Raw genomic sequence first — 20,497 nt, 5'->3', positions numbered from 1 at the left:
CTCACAATACCTGACGACCATTTAATTTCCGGGCTTCCGTGGCTCAATGGTTAGCGCGTTCGGCTGTTATTCAAAAGGTTGGTGGTTCGAGCCAGTGCCGTCTTATCCATTGGGCCCGTTGGGCACTTGCCCAGGGGCCCCTTTAAAACAGGGGCCCCATAATTGTCAAATAATACTCATTTAACATTTCTTGTCATAAGAAAACCACTAGAAAATATAAACTTCTTTCCATCGGTCATTCAGTCTTTTCAATAAAAAATTTCGCCTTCGAACTTGAATAATGTAAAACTAAAAATCTGAGACCTATGAGGTAGTCACCCATTGCCTAGGCTTTTACATTATCCCCCCTCCCCATGACCTTACTTCACAACCGCACATCGGCTTATTTATTTAGTTTGAAACCATCACCCTAAAACAGACTCAGTCTATACTGTCATTTTGCCCATGCACAGAGAGAAAACCTGGAATTTTCTCGCTCATTCTCGCTATTAGGTGGCACGTGGGGTACAAGTCTATTTCTTTCCCTGCTGAAAGTAGACAACTCTGTTTAAAATATAATGCCTGTTATTAATAAAATTATGGCTGAGATGTTAGACAAACTATAAATAGAGATTATTAGTGATCAAATCAAAAATGAAATGTAATACTTTGAGCGGTGCCCCGAAGATAAAACGAGCTGCGCAGGAGAAAGAGAGAGCTAACAAACTTCCCAAGGTAACATCACGGTTCCATCAAAATGTTACGAGAAGTCCTGAGCCTGGTAAAATTACTCTTTCAACAATATCACCGAAGCCCTCAACGACTACCACAGTTCCAACCGACATTGCAGTGGAGTCATCACTTCTTCCTACAACTGATCCAGATGAGAATATTCCACCAGTGGAAGTGCCTAAATGTGAAACGAAAACATCTTCCTTCCAGGAAACAGATGCAGGGCTATGGGTAATCGGCAATCCTAACTCAGTTGATTGCAGGAATCGAAATGGGCCGACAACTTGTCAGAATCATGAAAGCGACCTTTCCAAGACACGCCGAGTGTAAGCAGATGGAGAATTCCAAGACATTTGTCAAAAAATGTGTTCAAACGTGAAATACGTAATGGCGATCCAAGAAATGATCAACTTCGATCCAATTGTAAAGGAATTTTCAAGGAAGAAAGTGCGCAAATGTTTCTGACTTTGCATTGACTGTTAAATTTTTAGACTTTTGTTTGATGGAAATAATAAATATTTCTATTTCTCGATTAATGTTTTGTATAGGGGATTAGGGGTCCAATATACGGCACTGCCCAGGGGCCCATGTAGCACTTAAGACGGCCCTGGTTCGAGCCCACCCGGGAGCTTTAATGTGAGGTCTCAGATGTGACGTAAAAAGTCAAGGTTTTTCCAAAATACCTGACGATCATTTAATTTTTGGGCTTCCGTGGCGCAATGGTTAGCGCGTTCGGCTGTTAACAGAAAGGTTGGTGGTTCGAGCACACCCGGGAGCGGTGCTATGAGGTCTCAGATGTTACGTAAAAAGTCAAAGTTTTTCCACAATACCTGACGACCATTTAATTTCAGAGCTTCCGTGGCTCAATGGTTAGCGCGTTCGGCTTTTAACCGAAAGTTTGGTGGTTCGAGCCCATCCGGGAGCGTTTTGTGAGGTCACAGATGTAACGTAAAAAGTCAGAATTTTTCCACAATACCTGACGAACATTTAATTTTTGGGCTTCCGTGGCGCAATGGTTAGCGCTTTCAGCTGTTAGCCGAAAGGCTGGTGGTTCGAGCCCACCCGGGAGAGGTGTTGTGGGGTCTCAGATGTAGCGTAAAAAGTCAAAACTTTTCCACAATACCTGACGACGATTTAATTTCAGAGCTTCCGTGGCTCAATTGTTAGCGCGTTCGGCTTTTTACCGAAAGTTTGTGGTTCGAGCCCATCCGGGAGCGGTGTTGTGAGGTCTCAGATGTGACGTAAAAAGTCAAGGTTTTCCCACAATACCTGACGACCATTTAGTTTTTGGGCTTCCGTGGCGCAATGGTTAGCGCGTTCAGCTGTTATTCAAAAGACTGGTGGTTTGAGCCCTCCCGGGAGCGTTGTTGTGAGGTCTCAGATGTAACGTAAAATGTCAGAGTTTTTCCACAATACCTGACGAACATTCAATTTTTGGGCTTCCGTGGCGCAATGGTTAGCTCTTTTGCTGTTAACCGAAAGGTTGGTGGTTCGAGCCCACCCAGGAGGGAGGTCGCCCAAAACGGCACATTTTTGTTCGCCACCCTCAAAAAATAGATAGCTTAAAACGGCACACTTTGAAAAATAAAATAAAATTTTTATTTGGTCTTGGATTATGGTTTACAATTTAAAACCTTTAAACCTGTGTCCTAGCACTTTAATATATTCTTGTACATCGATTTCCCTATTTTTTAGCAATAAATATTTTTCTTCGAGAAAAGCTTCTCTCTCTCGGTCTCTTTTTCTTTTAATTTTTTTAGCGCCACTTATTTTTTCTTTTTTCTTTAAGTCTGTCGTTATCTGAATCTCTATTAAAACTGTAATTAAAAGCAAAACGTTTGGATGTGACTTATAAAATTCTTTGCTTAGCTGGAGATGGTAATTTTCGGCCCCATTTGTAGTTCTTGGGTTGCCGTCTGGAGTTGATTCCACAATGAAGGCGTAAAATGCTCTGTCTCTATGTAATGCTCTAAAACGTAATCTGAAAATTCTTCGCAAACCGGTGACGGACAAATGGCCATGAGAATTACAAATGTGTCTGGCACATCTTTTGGATCTAGAAAGGCCATCCCGAAAAACATTTTTAGCCATTTGCCAATTTCCGAATCTTTTCTGTTATATTCTTTTCGAAGCGAGGGTATCGATTGAATTTTTCGCCACCATGATTGGCCCAGGTGAAATCTACAACCTTTAAGAGTCGAGTTAGGGAAAACATCTTTCGCCGCTAAGTGAGCAGCAAGTTCGTAGTCAAACATTAGAATTTTAGGACATAAGTTAAGTCCATATTCTTGGCATATTTCGGACAAAAAAATTCACATGTTTGTATAACACTCTCGCGTCTTGGATGGTAAAAAACATGATATCAATGGAAAGTAGAAGCCATCGGTATGACCATGGATGGTATAAAGTTGATAAAAGTGTTTAGGACAATATGTAAACGTACCGTCACACAAGTACTCTTCGCAGACGTTAATAAGAAATTCGAGGTTAGATTTAGTGGTCACAATTACTATTTGAAATTTTTCACTCACATGGAAAAACGTTTCACTTTTTTTGGTTTTGAAGTCCGCGCTTTTGATCGCAATCAATGCTTCAGATATTGAAGTAGGTATTCTTGGTATAAGCTTTCGTCTTTCCCTGTACACCGACTTTCTTACGCTCGACATATCACTGGCCCCCAAATCCGAATTCGGTGATCGGACGAGAACCGGTGTTTTCAGCGTGATATGGCCGTTGCTGAGAGTGCTAGATAATAATTCGAATTTAATTAACTTTCATCTTTATAAAGCAATATCAAAAAGAAGATATGTTTGGTTTTTTCATATCTGGTGGAACTTAAAAGAGGAAAAAAAAATTAAAAAGCCAACGGCACGCAGTGTTAATAAAGTGGTCTCCCTCCCAAGTACTGACTACGCTCGACGCTGCTTAACTTCGGTGATCGGACGAGAACCGTTGTTTTCAGCGTGATATGGCCGTTGCTGAGAGTGCATGTTAATAATTTGAATTCAATTAAACTTCATCTTTATAAAACAATAACAAAAAGAAGATATTTTTGCTTTTTTCATATCTGGTGGAATTTAAAAGAGGAAACAAAAAGGAAAAAGCCAACGGCACGCTGTGTTCCCAAGTACTGACTGCGCTCGACGCTGCTTAACTTCGGTGAACGGACGAGAACCGGTGTTTTCAGCGTGATATGGCCGTTGCCGAGAGTGCTTGTTAATAATTCGAATTTAAATTAAGTGAGAAAATTAACCTTCATCTTTTTAAAACAATAACAAAAAGAAAATTACGTTTGGTTTTTTCATATCTGGTGGAATTTAAAAGAGGAAACAAAAAGGAAAAAGCCAACGGCACGCAGTGTTCCCAAGTACTGACTGCGCTCGACGCTGCTTAACTTCGGTGATCGGACGAGAACCGGTGTTTTCAGCGTGATATGGCCGTTGCTGAGAGTGCTAGATAATAATTCGAATTTAAATTAAGTGAGACAAATTGACCTTCATCTTTTTAAAACAATAACAAAAAGAAAATAAGTTTGCTTTTTTCATATCTATTGGAATTTAAAAGAGGGAAAAAAAGTGAAAAAGCCAACGGCACGCAGTGTTCCTAAGTGGTCTCCCTCCCAAGTACTGACTGCTCTCGACGCTGCTTAACTTCGGTGATCGGACGAGAACCGGTGTATTCAGCGTGATATAGCCGTTGCCGAGAGTGCTAGTTAATAATTTGAATTTAATTAACGTTCATCTTTATAAAACAATAACAAAAAGAAAATTATGTTTACTTTTTTTATTATATCTGTTGGAATGTAAAAGAGGAAACAAAAAGGAAAAAGCCAACGGCACGCAGTGCTCCCAAGTACTGACTGCGCTCGACGCTGCTTAACTTCGGTGATCGGACGAGAACCGGTGTTTTCAGCGTGATATGGCCGTTGCTGAGAGTGCTAGTTAATAATTCGAATTTATATTACGTGAGACAAATTAACTTTCATCTTTTTAAAACAATAACAAAAAGAAAATAAGTTTGCTTTTTTCATATCTATTGGAATTTAAAAGAGGAAAAAAAAGTGATAAAGCCAACGGCACGCAGTGTTCCTAAGTGGTCTCCCTCCCAAGTACTGACTGCGCTCGACGCTGCTTATCTTCGGTGATAGGACTAGAACCGGTGTTTTCAGTAGTGATGCCACGAATATTCGGTTACTATTCGGTATTCGGCCTATTCGGCCATTTTTTTCGTATTCGGTATTCGGCCGAATATTTCGTAATATTCGGCCGAATACCGAATCTCCAATCATGAAGGAAAAAAACGGAAAAATAACTCAAAAATTATTTATTTCAATAACAATTTTTACTTTAATATTTATAATCTAATATTTATAATCATAATATTTCCAAACAGGCGATTTTTTGTTTGCCGATGACATTTTGTAAAGCATATAGTGACACGATCTGCTCGAAAATGAACCAAAAACCTAAAGACGCTATAGACGGGTCCTATAGAGTAATGTCAGTTCCACTATGCAAACGTCATACCATATAGTAGTGTCGGTAGACGGGGGAGTAGACTGTGTATCCCTCCCTCTAGGCGCGCTTTTGTAAGAGGGGATACTGTACGCGCCTGGTAGGGGGATGACACTTAGCTAAGAGATAGAAGGGTATGACGTTTGCATAAGTAGAACTGACATCTAGCTCTAGCTAAATGTCATCCCCCTACCAGGCGCGTACAGTATCCCCTCTTACCAAATCGCGCCTAGAGGGAGGGATAAACAGTCTAATCCCCTCTCTACCGACACTACTCTATAGTGTTAAAGAGAGCGCGTTGAAAAATCGTAACTTCCCCCTTTTCATTCCCTCCTTCCCGAGTTTATCACCAACGTTGAAAGCTTCCGCGTAGGCGCGCTGTAGCAGAGGCGGTAGAGAGCGGATCTAAACAGTGTATCCCTCCCTCTGCTTGCGCGCCAATATTGCGCAGAGCAGTAATCGCGTTACAGCTAGTGCCGAGAGGTTAGGAGAGTTTTCCCACGTGACCCTACATTTCGCGTAGCCGTCTGACTATTCACCTCACCATTCCATACCCTTCTTCTTCCATGATGAGACCTGTCCCATTGCGGTCCGTGCGGGGGATATACGATACAGCTCATAACCGGTTTCGCGCGAGTTGCACATATCTCACGCCCGAATATTCGGTGGCCGAATATTCGGTGCTTCGGCCGAGAGCATGACCGAATATTCGGTATTCGGTATTCGGCAAAATCAATATTCGCGGCATCACTAGTTTTCAGCGCGATATGGCCGTTGCCGAGAGTGCTAGTTAATAATTCGAATTTAAATTAAGTGAGACAAATTAACCTTCATCTTTTTAAAACAGTAATAAAAAGAAAATAAGTTTGCTTTTTTCATATCTATTGGAATTTAAAAGTGAAAAAGCCAACGGCACGTAGTGTTCCTAAGTGGTCTCCCTCCCAAGTACTGACTGCGCTCGACGCTGCTTAACTTCGGTGATCGGACGAGAACCGGTGTATTCAGCATGATATGGCCGTTGCCGAGAGTGCTAGTTAATAATTCGAATTTAAATTAAGTGAGAAAATTAACCTTCATCTTTTTAAAACAATAACAAAAAGAAAATTATGTTTGGTTTTTTCATATCTGTTGGAATTTAAAAGAGGAAACAAAAAGGAAAAAGCCAACGGCACGCAGTGCTCCCAAGTACTGACTGCGCTCGACGCTGCTTAACTTCGGTGATCGGACGAGAACCGGTGTTTTCAGCGTGATATGGCCGTTGCTGAAAGTGCTAGTTAATAATTCGAATTTATATTACGTGAGACAAATTAACCTTCATCTTTTTAAAACAATAACAAAAAGAAAATAAGTTTGCTTTTTTCATATCTATTGGAATTTAAAAGAGGAAAAAAAGTGAAAAAGCCAACGGCACGCAGTGTTCCTAAGTGGTCTCCCTCCCAAGTACTGACTGCGCTCGACGCTTCTTATCTTCGGTGATAGGACTAGAACCGGTGTTTTCAGCGCGATATGGCCGTTGCCGAGAGTGCTAGTTAATAATTCGAATTTAAATTAAGTGAGACAAATTAACCTTCATCTTTTAAAACAGTAATAAAAAGAAAATAAGTTTGCTTTTTTCATATCTATTGGAATTTAAAAGAGGAAAAAAAAGTGAAAAAGCCAACGGCACGCAGTGTTCCTAAGTGGTCTCCCTCCCAAGTACTGACTGCTCTCGACGCTGCTTAACTTCGGTGATCGGACGAGAACCGGTGTATTCAGCGTGATATAGCCGTTGCCGAGAGTGCTAGTTAATAATTTGAATTTAATTAACGTTCATCTTTATAAAACAATAACAAAAAGAAAATTATGTTTGCTTTTTTTATTATATCTGTTGGAATTTAAAAGAGGAAACAAAAAGGAAAAAGCCAACGGCACGCAGTGCTCCCAAGTACTGACTGCGCTCGACGCTGCCTATCTTCGGTGATAGGACTAGAACCGGTGTTTTCAGCGCGATATGGCCGTTGCCGAGAGTGCTAGTTAATAATTCGAATTTAAATTAAGTGAGACAAATTAACCTTCATCTTTTTAAAACAGTAATAAAAAGAAAATAAGTTTGCTTTTTTCATATCTATTGGAATTTAAAAGTGAAAAAGCCAACGGCACGTAGTGTTCCTAAGTGGTCTCCCTCCCAAGTACTGACTGCGCTCGACGCTGCTTATTTTCGGTGATCGGACGAGAACCGGTGTATTCAGCATGATATGGCCGTTGCCGAGAGTGCTAGTTAATAATTCGAATTTAAATTAAGTGAGACAAATTAACCTTCATCTTTTTAAAACAGTAATAAAAAGAAAATAATTTTGCTTTTTTCATATCTATTGGAATTTAAAAGTGAAAAAGCCAACGGCACGTAGTGTTCCTAAGTAGTCTCCCTCCCAAGTACTGACTGCGCTCGACGCTGCTTAACTTCGGTGATCGGACGAGAACCGGTGTATTCAGCATGATATGGCCGTTGCCGAGAGTGCTAGTTAATAATTCGAATTTAAATTAAGTGAGAAAATTAACCTTCATCTTTTTAAACCAATAACAAAAAGAAAATTATGTTTGGTTTTTTCATATCTGTTGGAATTTAAAAGAGGAAACAAAAAGGAAAAAGCCAACGGCACGCAGTGCTCCCAAGTACTGACTGCGCTCGACGCTGCTTAACTTCGGTGATCGGACGAGAACCGGTGTTTTCAGCGTGATATGGCCGTTGCTGAAAGTGCTAGTTAATAATTCGAATTTATATTACGTGAGAAAATTAACCTTCATCTTTATAAAACAATAACAAAAAGAAAATTATGTTTGATTTTTTCATATCTGGTGGAATTTAAAAGAGGAAACAAAAAGGAAAAAGCCAACGGCACGCAGTGTTCCCAAGTACTGACTGGGCTCGACGCTGCTTAACTTCGGTGAAAGGACGAGAACCGGTGTTTTCAGCGTGATATGGCCGTTGCCGAGAGTGCTTGTTAATAATTCGAATTTAAATTAAGTGAGAAAATTAACCTTCATCTTTTTAAAACAATAACAAAAAGAAAATTATGTTTGATTTTTTCATATCTGGTGGAATTTAAAAGAGGAAACAAAAAGGAAAAAGCCAACGGCACGCAGTGTTCCCAAGTACTGACTGCGCTCGACGCTGCTTAACTTCGGTGATCGGACGAGAACCGGTGTTTTCAGCGTGATATGGCCGTTGCTGAGAGTGCTAGATAATAATTCGAATTTAAATTAAGTGAGACAAATTGACCTTCATCTTTTTAAAACAATAACAAAAAGAAAATAAGTTTGCTTTTTTCATATCTATTGGAATTTAAAAGAGGAAAAAAAGTGAAAAAGCCAACGGCACGCAGTGTTCCTAAGTGGTCTCCCTCCCAAGTACTGACTGCGCTCGACGCTTCTTATCTTCGGTGATAGGACTAGAACCGGTGTTTTCAGCGCGATATGGCCGTTGCCGAGAGTGCTAGTTAATAATTCGAATTTAAATTAAGTGAGACAAATTAACCTTCATCTTTTTAAAACAGTAATAAAAAGAAAATAAATTTGCTTTTTTCATATCTATTGGAATTTAAAAGAGTAAAAAAAGTGAAAAAGCCAACGGCACGCACTGTTCCCAAGTGGTCTGCCTCCCAAGTACTGACTGCGCTCGACGCTGCTTAACTTCGGTGATCGGACGAGAACCGGTGTATTCAGCATGATATGGCCGTTGCCGAGAGTGCTAGTTAATAATTTGAATTCAATTAAACTTCATCTTTATAAAACAATAACAAAAAGAAGATATTTTAGCTTTTTTCATATCTGGTGGAATTTAAAAGAGGAAACAAAAAGGAAAAAGCCAACGGCACGCTGTGTTCCCAAGTACTGACTGCGCTCGACGCTGCTTAACTTCGGTGAACGGACGAGAACCGGTGTTTTCAACGTGATATGGCCGTTGCCGAGAGTGCTTGTTAATAATTCGAATTTAAATTAAGTGAGAAAATTAACCTTCATCTTTTTAAAACAATAACAAAAAGAAAATTATGTTTGATTTTTTCATATCTGGTGGAATTTAAAAGAGGAAACAAAAAGGAAAAAGCCAACGGCACGCAGTGTTCCCAAGTACTGACTGTGCTCGACGCTGCTTAACTTCGGTGATCGGACGAGAACCGGTGTTTTCAGAGTGATATGGCCGTTGCTGAGAGTGCTAGATAATAATTCGAATTTAAATTAAGTGAGACAAATTGACCTTCATCTTTTTAAAACAGTAATAAAAAGACAATAAATTTGCTTTTTTCATATCTATTGGAATTTAAAAGAGTAAAAAAAAGTGAAAAAGCCAACGGCACGCACTGTTCCCAAGTGGTCTGCCTCCCAAGTACTGACTGCGCTCGACGCTGCTTAACTTCGGTGATCGGACGAGAACCGGTGTATTCAGCATGATATGGCCGTTGCCGAGAGTGCTAGTTAATAATTTGAATTCAATTAAACTTCATCTTTATAAAACAATAACAAAAAGAAGATATTTTTGCTTTTTTCATATCTGGTGGAATTTAAAAGAGGAAACAAAAAGGAAAAAGCCAACGGCACGCTGTGTTCCCAAGTACTGACTGCGCTCGACGCTGCTTAACTTCGGTGAACGGACGAGAACCGGTGTTTTCAGCGTGATATGGCCGTTGCCGAGAGTGCTTGTTAATAATTCGTATTTAAATTAAGTGAGAAAATTAACCTTCATCTTTTTAAAACAATAACAAAAAGAAAATTATGTTTGATTTTTTCATATCTGGTGGAATTTAAAAGAGGAAACAAAAAGGAAAAAGCCAACGGCACGCAGTGTTCCCAAGTACTGACTGCGCTCGACGCTGCTTAACTTCGGTGATCGGACGAGAACCGGTGTTTTCAGCGTGATATGGCCGTTGCTGAGAGTGCTAGATAATAATTCGAATTTAAATTAAGTGAGACAAATTGACCTTCATCTTTTTAAAACAATAACAAAAAGAAAATAAGTTTGCTTTTTTCATATCTATTGGAATTTAAAAGAGGAAAAAAAGTGAAAAAGCCAACGGCACGCAGTGTTCCTAAGTGGTCTCCCTCCCAAGTACTGACTGCGCTCGACGCTTCTTATCTTCGGTGATAGGACTAGAACCGGTGTTTTCAGCGCGATATGGCCGTTGCCGAGAGTGCTAGTTAATAATTCGAATTTAAATTAAGTGAGACAAATTAACCTTCATCTTTTTAAAACAGTAATAAAAAGAAAATAAATTTGCTTTTTTCATATCTATTGGAATTTAAAAGAGTAAAAAAAAGTGAAAAAGCCAACGGCACGCACTGTTCCCAAGTGGTCTGCCTCCCAAGTACTGACTGCGCTCGACGCTGCTTAACTTCGGTGAACGGACGAGAACCGGTGTTTTCAGCGTGATATGGCCGTTGCCGAGAGTGCTTGTTAATAATTCGAATATAAATTAAGTGAGAAAATTAACCTTCATCTTTTTAAAACAATAACAAAAAGAAAATTATGTTTGATTTTTTCATATCTGGTGGAATTTAAAAGAGGAAACAAAAAGGAAAAAGCCAACGGCACGCAGTGTTCCCAAGTACTGACTGTGCTCGACGCTGCTTAACTTCGGTGATCGGACGAGAACCGGTGTTTTCAGAGTGATATGGCCGTTGCTGAGAGTGCTAGATAATAATTCGAATTTAAATTAAGTGAGACAAATTGACCTTCATCTTTTTAAAACAGTAATAAAAAGAAAATAAATTTGCTTTTTTCATATCTATTGGAATTTAAAAGAGTAAAAAAAAGTGAAAAAGCCAACGGCACGCACTGTTCCCAAGTGGTCTGCCTCCCAAGTACTGACTGCGCTCGACGCTGCTTAACTTCGGTGATCGGACGAGAACCGGTGTATTCAGCATGATATGGCCGTTGCCGAGAGTGCTAGTTAATAATTTGAATTCAATTAAACTTCATCTTTATAAAACAATAACAAAAAGAAGATATTTTTGCTTTTTTCATATCTGGTGGAATTTAAAAGAGGAAACAAAAAGGAAAAAGCCAACGGCACGCTGTGTTCCCAAGTACTGACTGCGCTCGACGCTGCTTAACTTCGGTGATCGGACGAGAACCGGTGTTTTCAGAGTGATATGGCCGTTGCTGAGAGTGCTAGATAATAATTCGAATTTAAATTAAGTGAGACAAATTGACCTTCATCTTTTTAAAACAGTAATAAAAAGACAATAAATTTGCTTTTTTCATATCTATTGGAATTTAAAAGAGTAAAAAAAAGTGAAAAAGCCAACGGCACGCACTGTTCCCAAGTGGTCTGCCTCCCAAGTACTGACTGCGCTCGACGCTGCTTAACTTCGGTGATCGGACGAGAACCGGTGTATTCAGCATGATATGGCCGTTGCCGAGAGTGCTAGTTAATAATTTGAATTCAATTAAACTTCATCTTTATAAAACAATAACAAAAAGAAGATATTTTTGCTTTTTTCATATCTGGTGGAATTTAAAAGAGGAAACAAAAAGGAAAAAGCCAACGGCACGCTGTGTTCCCAAGTACTGACTGCGCTCGACGCTGCTTAACTTCGGTGAACGGACGAGAACCGGTGTTTTCAGCGTGATATGGCCGTTGCCGAGAGTGCTTGTTAATAATTCGTATTTAAATTAAGTGAGAAAATTAACCTTCATCTTTTTAAAACAATAACAAAAAGAAAATTATGTTTGATTTTTTCATATCTGGTGGAATTTAAAAGAGGAAACAAAAAGGAAAAAGCCAACGGCACGCAGTGTTCCCAAGTACTGACTGCGCTCGACGCTGCTTAACTTCGGTGATCGGACGAGAACCGGTGTTTTCAGCGTGATATGGCCGTTGCTGAGAGTGCTAGATAATAATTCGAATTTAAATTAAGTGAGACAAATTGACCTTCATCTTTTTAAAACAATAACAAAAAGAAAATAAGTTTGCTTTTTTCATATCTATTGGAATTTAAAAGAGGAAAAAAAGTGAAAAAGCCAACGGCACGCAGTGTTCCTAAGTGGTCTCCCTCCCAAGTACTGACTGCGCTCGACGCTTCTTATCTTCGGTGATAGGACTAGAACCGGTGTTTTCAGCGCGATATGGCCGTTGCCGAGAGTGCTAGTTAATAATTCGAATTTAAATTAAGTGAGACAAATTAACCTTCATCTTTTTAAAACAGTAATAAAAAGAAAATAAATTTGCTTTTTTCATATCTATTGGAATTTAAAAGAGTAAAAAAAAGTGAAAAAGCCAACGGCACGCACTGTTCCCAAGTGGTCTGCCTCCCAAGTACTGACTGCGCTCGACGCTGCTTAACTTCGGTGAACGGACGAGAACCGGTGTTTTCAGCGTGATATGGCCGTTGCCGAGAGTGCTTGTTAATAATTCGAATATAAATTAAGTGAGAAAATTAACCTTCATCTTTTTAAAACAATAACAAAAAGAAAATTATGTTTGATTTTTTCATATCTGGTGGAATTTAAAAGAGGAAACAAAAAGGAAAAAGCCAACGGCACGCAGTGTTCCCAAGTACTGACTGTGCTCGACGCTGCTTAACTTCGGTGATCGGACGAGAACCGGTGTTTTCAGAGTGATATGGCCGTTGCTGAGAGTGCTAGATAATAATTCGAATTTAAATTAAGTGAGACAAATTGACCTTCATCTTTTTAAAACAGTAATAAAAAGAAAATAAATTTGCTTTTTTCATATCTATTGGAATTTAAAAGAGTAAAAAAAAGTGAAAAAGCCAACGGCACGCACTGTTCCCAAGTGGTCTGCCTCCCAAGTACTGACTGCGCTCGACGCTGCTTAACTTCGGTGATCGGACGAGAACCGGTGTATTCAGCATGATATGGCCGTTGCCGAGAGTGCTAGTTAATAATTTGAATTCAATTAAACTTCATCTTTATAAAACAATAACAAAAAGAAGATATTTTTGCTTTTTTCATATCTGGTGGAATTTAAAAGAGGAAACAAAAAGGAAAAAGCCAACGGCACGCTGTGTTCCCAAGTACTGACTGCGCTCGACGCTGCTTAACTTCGGTGAACGGACGAGAACCGGTGTTTTCAGCGTGATATGGCCGTTGCCGAGAGTGCTTGTTAATAATTCGTATTTAAATTAAGTGAGAAAATTAACCTTCATCTTTTTAAAACAATAACAAAAAGAAAATTATGTTTGATTTTTTCATATCTGGTGGAATTTAAAAGAGGAAACAAAAAGGAAAAAGCCAACGGCACGCAGTGTTCCCAAGTACTGACTGCGCTCGACGCTGCTTAACTTCGGTGATCGGACGAGAACCGGTGTTTTCAGCGTGATATGGCCGTTGCTGAGAGTGCTAGATAATAATTCGAATTTAAATTAAGTGAGACAAATTGACCTTCATCTTTTTAAAACAATAACAAAAAGAAAATAAGTTTGCTTTTTTCATATCTATTGGAATTTAAAAGAGGAAAAAAAGTGAAAAAGCCAACGGCACGCAGTGTTCCTAAGTGGTCTCCCTCCCAAGTACTGACTGCGCTCGACGCTTCTTATCTTCGGTGATAGGACTAGAACCGGTGTTTTCAGCGCGATATGGCCGATGCCGAGAGTGCTAGTTAATAATTCGAATTTAAATTAAGTGAGACAAATTAACCTTCATCTTTTTAAAACAGTAATAAAAAGAAAATAAATTTGCTTTTTTCATATCTATTGGAATTTAAAAGAGTAAAAAAAAGTGAAAAAGCCAACGGCACGCACTGTTCCCAAGTGGTCTGCCTCCCAAGTACTGACTGCGCTCGACGCTGCTTAACTTCGGTGATCGGACGAGAACCGGTGTATTCAGCATGATATGGCCGTTGCCGAGAGTGCTAGTTAATAATTTGAATTCAATTAAACTTCATCTTTATAAAACAATAACAAAAAGAAGATATTTTTGCTTTTTTCATATCTGGTGGAGTTTAAAAGAGGAAACAAAAAGGAAAAAGCCAACGGCACGCTGTGTTCCCAAGTACTGACTGCGCTCGACGCTGCTTAACTTCGGTGAACGGACGAGAACCGGTGTTTTCAGCGTGATATGGCCGTTGCCGAGAGTGCTTGTTAATAATTCGAATTTAAATTAAGTGAGAAAATTAACCTTCATCTTTTTAAAACAATAACAAAAAGAAAATTATGTTTGATTTTTTCATATCTGGTGGAATTTAAAAGAGGAAACAAAAAGGAAAAAGCCAACGTCACGCAGTGTTCCTAAGTGGTCTCCCTCCCAAGTACTGACTGCGCTCGACGCTTCTTATCTTTGGTGATAGGACTAGAACCGGTGTTTTAAGCGCGATATGGCCGTTGCCGAGAGTGCTAGTTAATAATTCGAATTTAAATTAAGTGAGACAAATTAACCTTCATCTTTTTAAAACAGTAATAAAAAGAAAATAAATTTGCTTTTTTCATATCTATTGGAATTTAAAAGAGTAAAAAAAAGTGAAAAAGCCAACGGCACGCACTGTTCCCAAGTGGTCTGCCTCCCAAGTACTGACTGCGCTCGACGCTGCTTAACTTCGGTGATCGGACGAGAACCGGTGTATTCAGCATGATATGGCCGTTGCCGAGAGTGCTAGTTAATAATTTGAATTCAATTAAACTTCATCTTTATAAAACAATAACAAAAAGAAGATATTTTTGCTTTTTTCATATCTGGTGGAGTTTAAAAGAGGAAACAAAAAGGAAAAAGCCAACGGCACGCTGTGTTCCCAAGTACTGACTGCGCTCGACGCTGCTTAACTTCGGTGAACGGACGAGAACCGGTGTTTTCAGCGTGATATGGCCGTTGCCGAGAGTGCTTGTTAATAATTCGAATTTAAATTAAGTGAGAAAATTAACCTTCATCTTTTTAAAACAATAACAAAAAGAAAATTATGTTTGATTTTTTCATATCTGGTGGAATTTAAAAGAGGAAACAAAAAGGAAAAAGCCAACGTCACGCAGTGTTCCTAAGTGGTCTCCCTCCCAAGTACTGACTGCGCTCGACGCTTCTTATCTTTGGTGATAGGACTAGAACCGGTGTTTTAAGCGCGATATGGCCGTTGCCGAGAGTGCTAGTTAATAATTCGAATTTAAATTAAGTGAGACAAATTAACCTTCATCTTTTTAAAACAGTAATAAAAAGAAAATAAATTTGCTTTTTTCATATCTATTGGAATTTAAAAGAGTAAAAAAAAGTGAAAAAGCCAACGGCACGCACTGTTCCCAAGTGGTCTGCCTCCCAAGTACTGACTGCGCTCGACGCTGCTTAACTTCGGTGATAGGACGAGAACCGGTGTATTCAGCATGATATGGCCGTTGCCGAGAGTGCTAGTTAATAATTTGAATTCAATTAAACTTCATCTTTATAAAACAATAACAAAAAGAAGATATTTTTGCTTTTTTCATATCTGGTGGAGTTTAAAAGAGGAAACAAAAAGGAAAAAGCCAACGGCACGCTGTGTTCCCAAGTACTGACTGCGCTCGACGCTGCTTAACTTCGGTGAACGGACGAGAACCGGTGTTTTCAGCGTGATATGGCCGTTGCCGAGAGTGCTTGTTAATAATTCGAATTTAAATTAAGTGAGAAAATTAACCTTCATCTTTTTAAAACAATAACAAAAAGAAAATTATGTTTGATTTTTTCATATCTGGTGGAATTTAAAAGAGGAAACAAAAAGGAAAAAGCCAACGGCACGCAGTGTTCCCAAGTACTGACTGCGCTCGACGCTGCTTAACTTCGGTGATCGGACGAGAACCGGTGTTTTCAGCGTGATATGGCCGTTGCTGAGAGTGCTAGATAATAATTCGAATTTAAATTAAGTGAGACAAATTGACCTTCATCTTTTTAAAACAATAACAAAAAGAAAATAAGTTTGCTTTTTTTCATATCTATTGGAATTTAAAAGAGGAAAAAAAGTGAAAAAGCCAACGGCACGCAGTGTTCCTAAGTGGTCTCCCTCCCAAGTACTGACTGCGCTCGACGCTGCTTAACTTCGGTGATCGGACGAGAACCGGTGTATTCAGCATGATATGGCCGTTGCCGAGAGTGCTAGTTAATAATTTGAATTCAATTAAACTTCATCTTTATAAAACAATAACAAAAAGAAGATATTTTTGCTTTTTTCATATCTGGTGGAATTTAAAAGAGGAAACAAAAAGGAAAAAGCCAACAGGCACGCTGTGTTCCCAAGTACTGACTGCGCTCGACGCTGCTTAACTTCGGTGAACGGACGAGAACCGGTGTTTTCAGCGTGATATGGCCGTTGCCGAGAGTGCTTGTTAATAATTCGAATTTAAATTAAGTGAGAAAATTAACCTTCATCTTTTTAAAACAATAACAAAAAGAAAATTATGTTTGATTTTTTCATATCTGGTGGAATTTAAAAGAGGAAACAAAAAGGAAAAAGCCAACGGCACGCAGTGTTCCCAAGTACTGACTGTGCTCGACGCTGCTTAACTTCGGTGATCGGACGAGAACCGGTGTTTTCAGAGTGATATGGCCGTTGCTGAGAGTGCTAGATAATAATTCGAATTTCAATTAAGTGAGACAAATTGACCTTCATCTTTTTAAAACAGTAATAAAAAGAAAATAAATTTGCTTTTTTCATATCTATTGGAATTTAAAAGAGTAAAAAAAAGTGAAAAAGCCAACGGCACGCACTGTTCCCAAGTGGTCTGCCTCCCAAGTACTGACTGCGCTCGACGCTGCTTAACTTCGGTGATCGGACGAGAACCGGTGTATTCAGCATGATATGGACGTTGCCGAGAGTGCTAGTTAATAATTTGAATTCAATTAAACTTCATCTTTATAAAACAATAACAAAAAGAAGATATTTTTGCTTTTTTCATATCTGGTGGAATTTAAAAGAGGAAACAAAAAGGAAAAAGCCAACGGCACGCTGTGTTCCCAAGTACTGACTGCGCTCGACGCTGCTTAACTTCGGTGATCGGACGAGAACCGGTGTTTTCAGCGTGATATGGCCGTTGCTGAGAGTGCTAGATAATAATTCGAATTTAAATTAAGTGAGACAAATTGACCTTCATCTTTTTAAAACAATAACAAAAAGAAAATAAGTTTGCTTTTTTCATATCTATTGGAATTTAAAAGAGGAAAAAAAGTGAAAAAGCCAACGGCACGCAGTGTTCCTAAGTGGTCTCCCTCCCAAGTACTGACTGCGCTCGACGCTTTTTATCTTCGGTGATAGGACTAGAACCGGTGTTTTCAGCGCGATATGGCCGTTGCCGAGAGTGCTAGTTAATAATTCGAATTTAAATTAAGTGAGACAAATTAACCTTCATCTTTTTAAATCAGTAATAAAAAGAAAATAAATTTGCTTTTTTCATATCTATTGGAATTTAAAAGAGTAAAAAAAAGTGAAAAAGCCAACGGCACGCACTGTTCCCAAGTGGTCTGCCTCCCAAGTACTGACTGCGCTCGACGCTGCTTAACTTCGGTGATCGGACGAGAACCGGTGTATTCAGCATGATATGGCCGTTGCCGAGAGTGCTAGTTAATAATTTGAATTCAATTAAACTTCATCTTTATAAAACAATAACAAAAAGAAGATATTTTTGCTTTTTTCATATCTGGTGGAGTTTAAAAGAGGAAACAAAAAGGAAAAAGCCAACGGCACGCTGTGTTCCCAAGTACTGACTGCGCTCGACGCTGCTTAACTTCGGTGAACGGACGAGAACCGGTGTTTTCAGCGTGATATGGCCGTTGCCGAGAGTGCTTGTTAATAATTCGAATTTAAATTAAGTGAGAAAATTAACCTTCATCTTTTTAAAACAATAACAAAAAGAAAATTATGTTTGATTTTTTCATATCTGGTGGAATTTAAAAGAGGAAACAAAAAGGAAAAAGCCAACGGCACGCAGTGTTCCTAAGTGGTCTCCCTCCCAAGTACTGACTGCGCTCGACGCTTCTTATCTTTGGTGATAGGACTAGAACCGGTGTTTTAAGCGCGATATGGCCGTTGCCGAGAGTGCTAGTTAATAATTCGAATTTAAATTAAGTGAGACAAATTAACCTTCATCTTTTTAAAACAGTAATAAAAAGAAAATAAATTTGCTTTTTTCATATCTATTGGAATTTAAAAGAGTAAAAAAAAGTGAAAAAGCCAACGGCACGCACTGTTCCCAAGTGGTCTGCCTCCCAAGTACTGACTGCGCTCGACGCTGCTTAACTTCGGTGATCGGACGAGAACCGGTGTATTCAGCATGATATGGCCGTTGCCGAGAGTGCTAGTTAATAATTTGAATTCAATTAAACTTCATCTTTATAAAACAATAACAAAAAGAAGATATTTTTGCTTTTTTCATATCTGGTGGAGTTTAAAAGAGGAAACAAAAAGGAAAAAGCCAACGGCACGCTGTGTTCCCAAGTACTGACTGCGCTCGACGCTGCTTAACTTCGGTGAACGGACGAGAACCGGTGTTTTCAGCGTGATATGGCCGTTGCCGAGAGTGCTTGTTAATAATTCGAATTTAAATTAAGTGAGAAAATTAACCTTCATCTTTTTAAAACAATAACAAAAAGAAAATTATGTTTGATTTTTTCATATCTGGTGGAATTTAAAAGAGGAAACAAAAAGGAAAAAGCCAACGGCACGCAGTGTTCCCAAGTACTGACTGCGCTCGACGCTGCTTAACTTCGGTGATCGGACGAGAACCGGTGTTTTCAGCGTGATATGGCCGTTGCTGAGAGTGCTAGATAATAATTCGAATTTAAATTAAGTGAGACAAATTGACCTTCATCTTTTTAAAACAATAACAAAAAGAAAATAAGTTTGCTTTTTTTCATATCTATTGGAATTTAAAAGAGGAAAAAAAGTGAAAAAGCCAACGGCACGCAGTGTTCCTAAGTGGTCTCCCTCCCAAGTACTGACTGCGCTCGACGCTGCTTAACTTCGGTGATCGGACGAGAACCGGTGTATTCAGCATGATATGGCCGTTGCCGAGAGTGCTAGTTAATAATTTGAATTCAATTAAACTTCATCTTAATAAAACAATAACAAAAAGAAGATATTTTTGCTTTTTCATATCTGGTGGAATTTAAAAGAGGAAACAAAAAGGAAAAAGCCAACAGGCACGCTGTGTTCCCAAGTACTGACTGCGCTCGACGCTGCTTAACTTCGGTGAACGGACGAGAACCGGTGTTTTCAGCGTGATATGGCCGTTGCCGAGAGTGCTTGTTAATAATTCGAATTTAAATTAAGTGAGAAAATTAACCTTCATCTTTTTAAAACAATAACAAAAAGAAAATTATGTTTGATTTTTTCATATCTGGTGGAATTTAAAAGAGGAAACAAAAAGGAAAAAGCCAACGGCACGCAGTGTTCCCAAGTACTGACTGTGCTCGACGCTGCTTAACTTCGGTGATCGGACGAGAACCGGTGTTTTCAGAGTGATATGGCCGTTGCTGAGAGTGCTAGATAATAATTCGAATTTCAATTAAGTGAGACAAATTGACCTTCATCTTTTTAAAACAGTAATAAAAAGAAAATAAATTTGCTTTTTTCATATCTATTGGAATTTAAAAGAGTAAAAAAAAGTGAAAAAGCCAACGGCACGCACTGTTCCCAAGTGGTCTGCCTCCCAAGTACTGACTGCGCTCGACGCTGCTTAACTTCGGTGATCGGACGAGAACCGGTGTATTCAGCATGATATGGCCGTTGCCGAGAGTGCTAGTTAATAATTTGAATTCAATTAAACTTCATCTTTATAAAACAATAACAAAAAGAAGATATTTTTGCTTTTTTCATATCTGGTGGAATTTAAAAGAGGAAACAAAAAGGAAAAAGCCAACGGCACGCTGTGTTCCCAAGTACTGACTGCGCTTGACGCTGCTTAACTTCGGTGATCGGACGAGAACCGGTGTTTTCAGCGTGATATGGCCGTTGCTGAGAGTGCTAGTTAATAATTCGAATTTAAATTAAGTGAGACAAATTAACCTTCATCTTTTTAAATCAGTAATAAAAAGAAAATAAATTTGCTTTTTTCATATCTATTGGAATTTAAAAGAGTAAAAAAAAGTGAAAAAGCCAACGGCACGCACTGTTCCCAAGTGGTCTGCCTCCCAAGTACTGACTGCGCTCGACGCTGCTTAACTTCGGTGATCGGACGAGAACCGGTGTATTCAGCATGATATGGCCGTTGCCGAGAGTGCTAGTTAATAATTTGAATTCAATTAAACTTCATCTTTATAAAACAATAACAAAAAGAAGATATTTTTGCTTTTTTCATATCTGGTGGAGTTTAAAAGAGGAAACAAAAAG

At 39.0% G+C, this 20,497-nt stretch overlaps 4 non-coding genes and 49 pseudogenes across 4 annotated transcripts; all 53 read right to left on the bottom strand.

Annotated features, from left to right (window-relative positions):
• Positions 1–3,571: 3,571 nt before the first annotated feature.
• Positions 3,572–3,691, bottom strand: LOC149582328 (5S ribosomal RNA; annotated as a pseudogene).
• Positions 3,692–3,813: 122 nt separating this feature from the next.
• Positions 3,814–3,916, bottom strand: LOC149582327 (5S ribosomal RNA; annotated as a pseudogene).
• A 137-nt stretch (positions 3,917–4,053) lies between these two features.
• On the bottom strand, positions 4,054–4,156 carry LOC149582326 (5S ribosomal RNA; annotated as a pseudogene).
• A 137-nt stretch (positions 4,157–4,293) lies between these two features.
• LOC149582325 (5S ribosomal RNA) lies at positions 4,294–4,412 on the bottom strand (annotated as a pseudogene).
• A 126-nt stretch (positions 4,413–4,538) lies between these two features.
• LOC149582324 (5S ribosomal RNA) lies at positions 4,539–4,641 on the bottom strand (annotated as a pseudogene).
• Positions 4,642–6,129: 1,488 nt separating this feature from the next.
• Positions 6,130–6,248, bottom strand: LOC149582323 (5S ribosomal RNA). The gene has a single exon (XR_016380694.1). It is a non-coding gene; the product is annotated as a 5S ribosomal RNA (ribosomal RNA).
• A 137-nt stretch (positions 6,249–6,385) lies between these two features.
• Positions 6,386–6,488, bottom strand: LOC149582322 (5S ribosomal RNA; annotated as a pseudogene).
• A 136-nt stretch (positions 6,489–6,624) lies between these two features.
• Positions 6,625–6,743, bottom strand: LOC149582321 (5S ribosomal RNA; annotated as a pseudogene).
• Positions 6,744–6,879: 136 nt separating this feature from the next.
• LOC149582320 (5S ribosomal RNA) lies at positions 6,880–6,998 on the bottom strand (annotated as a pseudogene).
• A 354-nt stretch (positions 6,999–7,352) lies between these two features.
• LOC149582319 (5S ribosomal RNA) lies at positions 7,353–7,471 on the bottom strand (annotated as a pseudogene).
• Positions 7,472–7,596: 125 nt separating this feature from the next.
• LOC149582318 (5S ribosomal RNA) lies at positions 7,597–7,715 on the bottom strand. The gene has a single exon (XR_016380663.1). It is a non-coding gene; the product is annotated as a 5S ribosomal RNA (ribosomal RNA).
• Positions 7,716–7,852: 137 nt separating this feature from the next.
• Positions 7,853–7,955, bottom strand: LOC149582317 (5S ribosomal RNA; annotated as a pseudogene).
• Positions 7,956–8,332: 377 nt separating this feature from the next.
• LOC149582316 (5S ribosomal RNA) lies at positions 8,333–8,435 on the bottom strand (annotated as a pseudogene).
• Positions 8,436–8,571: 136 nt separating this feature from the next.
• On the bottom strand, positions 8,572–8,690 carry LOC149582315 (5S ribosomal RNA; annotated as a pseudogene).
• Positions 8,691–8,826: 136 nt separating this feature from the next.
• Positions 8,827–8,945, bottom strand: LOC149582314 (5S ribosomal RNA; annotated as a pseudogene).
• A 122-nt stretch (positions 8,946–9,067) lies between these two features.
• LOC149582313 (5S ribosomal RNA) lies at positions 9,068–9,170 on the bottom strand (annotated as a pseudogene).
• Positions 9,171–9,547: 377 nt separating this feature from the next.
• On the bottom strand, positions 9,548–9,666 carry LOC149582312 (5S ribosomal RNA; annotated as a pseudogene).
• A 122-nt stretch (positions 9,667–9,788) lies between these two features.
• Positions 9,789–9,891, bottom strand: LOC149582311 (5S ribosomal RNA; annotated as a pseudogene).
• Positions 9,892–10,028: 137 nt separating this feature from the next.
• Positions 10,029–10,131, bottom strand: LOC149582310 (5S ribosomal RNA; annotated as a pseudogene).
• Positions 10,132–10,267: 136 nt separating this feature from the next.
• LOC149582309 (5S ribosomal RNA) lies at positions 10,268–10,386 on the bottom strand (annotated as a pseudogene).
• Positions 10,387–10,523: 137 nt separating this feature from the next.
• LOC149582308 (5S ribosomal RNA) lies at positions 10,524–10,642 on the bottom strand (annotated as a pseudogene).
• Positions 10,643–11,019: 377 nt separating this feature from the next.
• LOC149582307 (5S ribosomal RNA) lies at positions 11,020–11,138 on the bottom strand (annotated as a pseudogene).
• Positions 11,139–11,500: 362 nt separating this feature from the next.
• LOC149582306 (5S ribosomal RNA) lies at positions 11,501–11,619 on the bottom strand (annotated as a pseudogene).
• A 122-nt stretch (positions 11,620–11,741) lies between these two features.
• LOC149582305 (5S ribosomal RNA) lies at positions 11,742–11,844 on the bottom strand (annotated as a pseudogene).
• Positions 11,845–11,981: 137 nt separating this feature from the next.
• Positions 11,982–12,084, bottom strand: LOC149582304 (5S ribosomal RNA; annotated as a pseudogene).
• Positions 12,085–12,220: 136 nt separating this feature from the next.
• On the bottom strand, positions 12,221–12,339 carry LOC149582303 (5S ribosomal RNA; annotated as a pseudogene).
• A 137-nt stretch (positions 12,340–12,476) lies between these two features.
• On the bottom strand, positions 12,477–12,595 carry LOC149582302 (5S ribosomal RNA; annotated as a pseudogene).
• A 377-nt stretch (positions 12,596–12,972) lies between these two features.
• Positions 12,973–13,091, bottom strand: LOC149582301 (5S ribosomal RNA; annotated as a pseudogene).
• Positions 13,092–13,213: 122 nt separating this feature from the next.
• Positions 13,214–13,316, bottom strand: LOC149582300 (5S ribosomal RNA; annotated as a pseudogene).
• A 137-nt stretch (positions 13,317–13,453) lies between these two features.
• On the bottom strand, positions 13,454–13,556 carry LOC149582299 (5S ribosomal RNA; annotated as a pseudogene).
• A 136-nt stretch (positions 13,557–13,692) lies between these two features.
• On the bottom strand, positions 13,693–13,811 carry LOC149582298 (5S ribosomal RNA; annotated as a pseudogene).
• Positions 13,812–13,948: 137 nt separating this feature from the next.
• LOC149582297 (5S ribosomal RNA) lies at positions 13,949–14,067 on the bottom strand (annotated as a pseudogene).
• Positions 14,068–14,189: 122 nt separating this feature from the next.
• LOC149582296 (5S ribosomal RNA) lies at positions 14,190–14,292 on the bottom strand (annotated as a pseudogene).
• Positions 14,293–14,429: 137 nt separating this feature from the next.
• On the bottom strand, positions 14,430–14,548 carry LOC149582295 (5S ribosomal RNA; annotated as a pseudogene).
• Positions 14,549–14,685: 137 nt separating this feature from the next.
• Positions 14,686–14,804, bottom strand: LOC149582294 (5S ribosomal RNA; annotated as a pseudogene).
• Positions 14,805–14,926: 122 nt separating this feature from the next.
• Positions 14,927–15,029, bottom strand: LOC149582293 (5S ribosomal RNA; annotated as a pseudogene).
• A 137-nt stretch (positions 15,030–15,166) lies between these two features.
• On the bottom strand, positions 15,167–15,285 carry LOC149582292 (5S ribosomal RNA; annotated as a pseudogene).
• Positions 15,286–15,422: 137 nt separating this feature from the next.
• On the bottom strand, positions 15,423–15,541 carry LOC149582291 (5S ribosomal RNA; annotated as a pseudogene).
• Positions 15,542–15,663: 122 nt separating this feature from the next.
• Positions 15,664–15,766, bottom strand: LOC149582290 (5S ribosomal RNA; annotated as a pseudogene).
• Positions 15,767–15,903: 137 nt separating this feature from the next.
• LOC149582289 (5S ribosomal RNA) lies at positions 15,904–16,006 on the bottom strand (annotated as a pseudogene).
• A 137-nt stretch (positions 16,007–16,143) lies between these two features.
• On the bottom strand, positions 16,144–16,262 carry LOC149582288 (5S ribosomal RNA). Its single transcript, XR_016380713.1, has one exon. It is a non-coding gene; the product is annotated as a 5S ribosomal RNA (ribosomal RNA).
• A 603-nt stretch (positions 16,263–16,865) lies between these two features.
• LOC149582287 (5S ribosomal RNA) lies at positions 16,866–16,984 on the bottom strand (annotated as a pseudogene).
• A 122-nt stretch (positions 16,985–17,106) lies between these two features.
• LOC149582286 (5S ribosomal RNA) lies at positions 17,107–17,209 on the bottom strand (annotated as a pseudogene).
• A 136-nt stretch (positions 17,210–17,345) lies between these two features.
• Positions 17,346–17,464, bottom strand: LOC149582285 (5S ribosomal RNA; annotated as a pseudogene).
• Positions 17,465–17,601: 137 nt separating this feature from the next.
• LOC149582284 (5S ribosomal RNA) lies at positions 17,602–17,720 on the bottom strand (annotated as a pseudogene).
• A 122-nt stretch (positions 17,721–17,842) lies between these two features.
• On the bottom strand, positions 17,843–17,945 carry LOC149582283 (5S ribosomal RNA; annotated as a pseudogene).
• Positions 17,946–18,082: 137 nt separating this feature from the next.
• LOC149582282 (5S ribosomal RNA) lies at positions 18,083–18,201 on the bottom strand (annotated as a pseudogene).
• A 137-nt stretch (positions 18,202–18,338) lies between these two features.
• LOC149582281 (5S ribosomal RNA) lies at positions 18,339–18,457 on the bottom strand (annotated as a pseudogene).
• Positions 18,458–18,579: 122 nt separating this feature from the next.
• On the bottom strand, positions 18,580–18,682 carry LOC149582280 (5S ribosomal RNA; annotated as a pseudogene).
• A 137-nt stretch (positions 18,683–18,819) lies between these two features.
• On the bottom strand, positions 18,820–18,922 carry LOC149582279 (5S ribosomal RNA; annotated as a pseudogene).
• A 137-nt stretch (positions 18,923–19,059) lies between these two features.
• Positions 19,060–19,178, bottom strand: LOC149582278 (5S ribosomal RNA). Its single transcript, XR_016380712.1, has one exon. It is a non-coding gene; the product is annotated as a 5S ribosomal RNA (ribosomal RNA).
• Positions 19,179–19,780: 602 nt separating this feature from the next.
• Positions 19,781–19,899, bottom strand: LOC149582277 (5S ribosomal RNA; annotated as a pseudogene).
• A 362-nt stretch (positions 19,900–20,261) lies between these two features.
• On the bottom strand, positions 20,262–20,380 carry LOC149582276 (5S ribosomal RNA; annotated as a pseudogene).
• Between the last annotated feature and the right edge of the window lie 117 nt (positions 20,381–20,497).

The sequence above is a fragment of the Phalangium opilio genome, unplaced genomic scaffold, assembly GCF_054372755.1.
Source record: "Phalangium opilio isolate 3A_F unplaced genomic scaffold, DU_Popi_V2 ptg001865l_1, whole genome shotgun sequence".
In the NCBI taxonomy this organism is placed as follows: domain Eukaryota; kingdom Metazoa; phylum Arthropoda; class Arachnida; order Opiliones; family Phalangiidae; genus Phalangium; species Phalangium opilio.
This window is presented reverse-complemented; position numbering and strand designations above follow the sequence as displayed.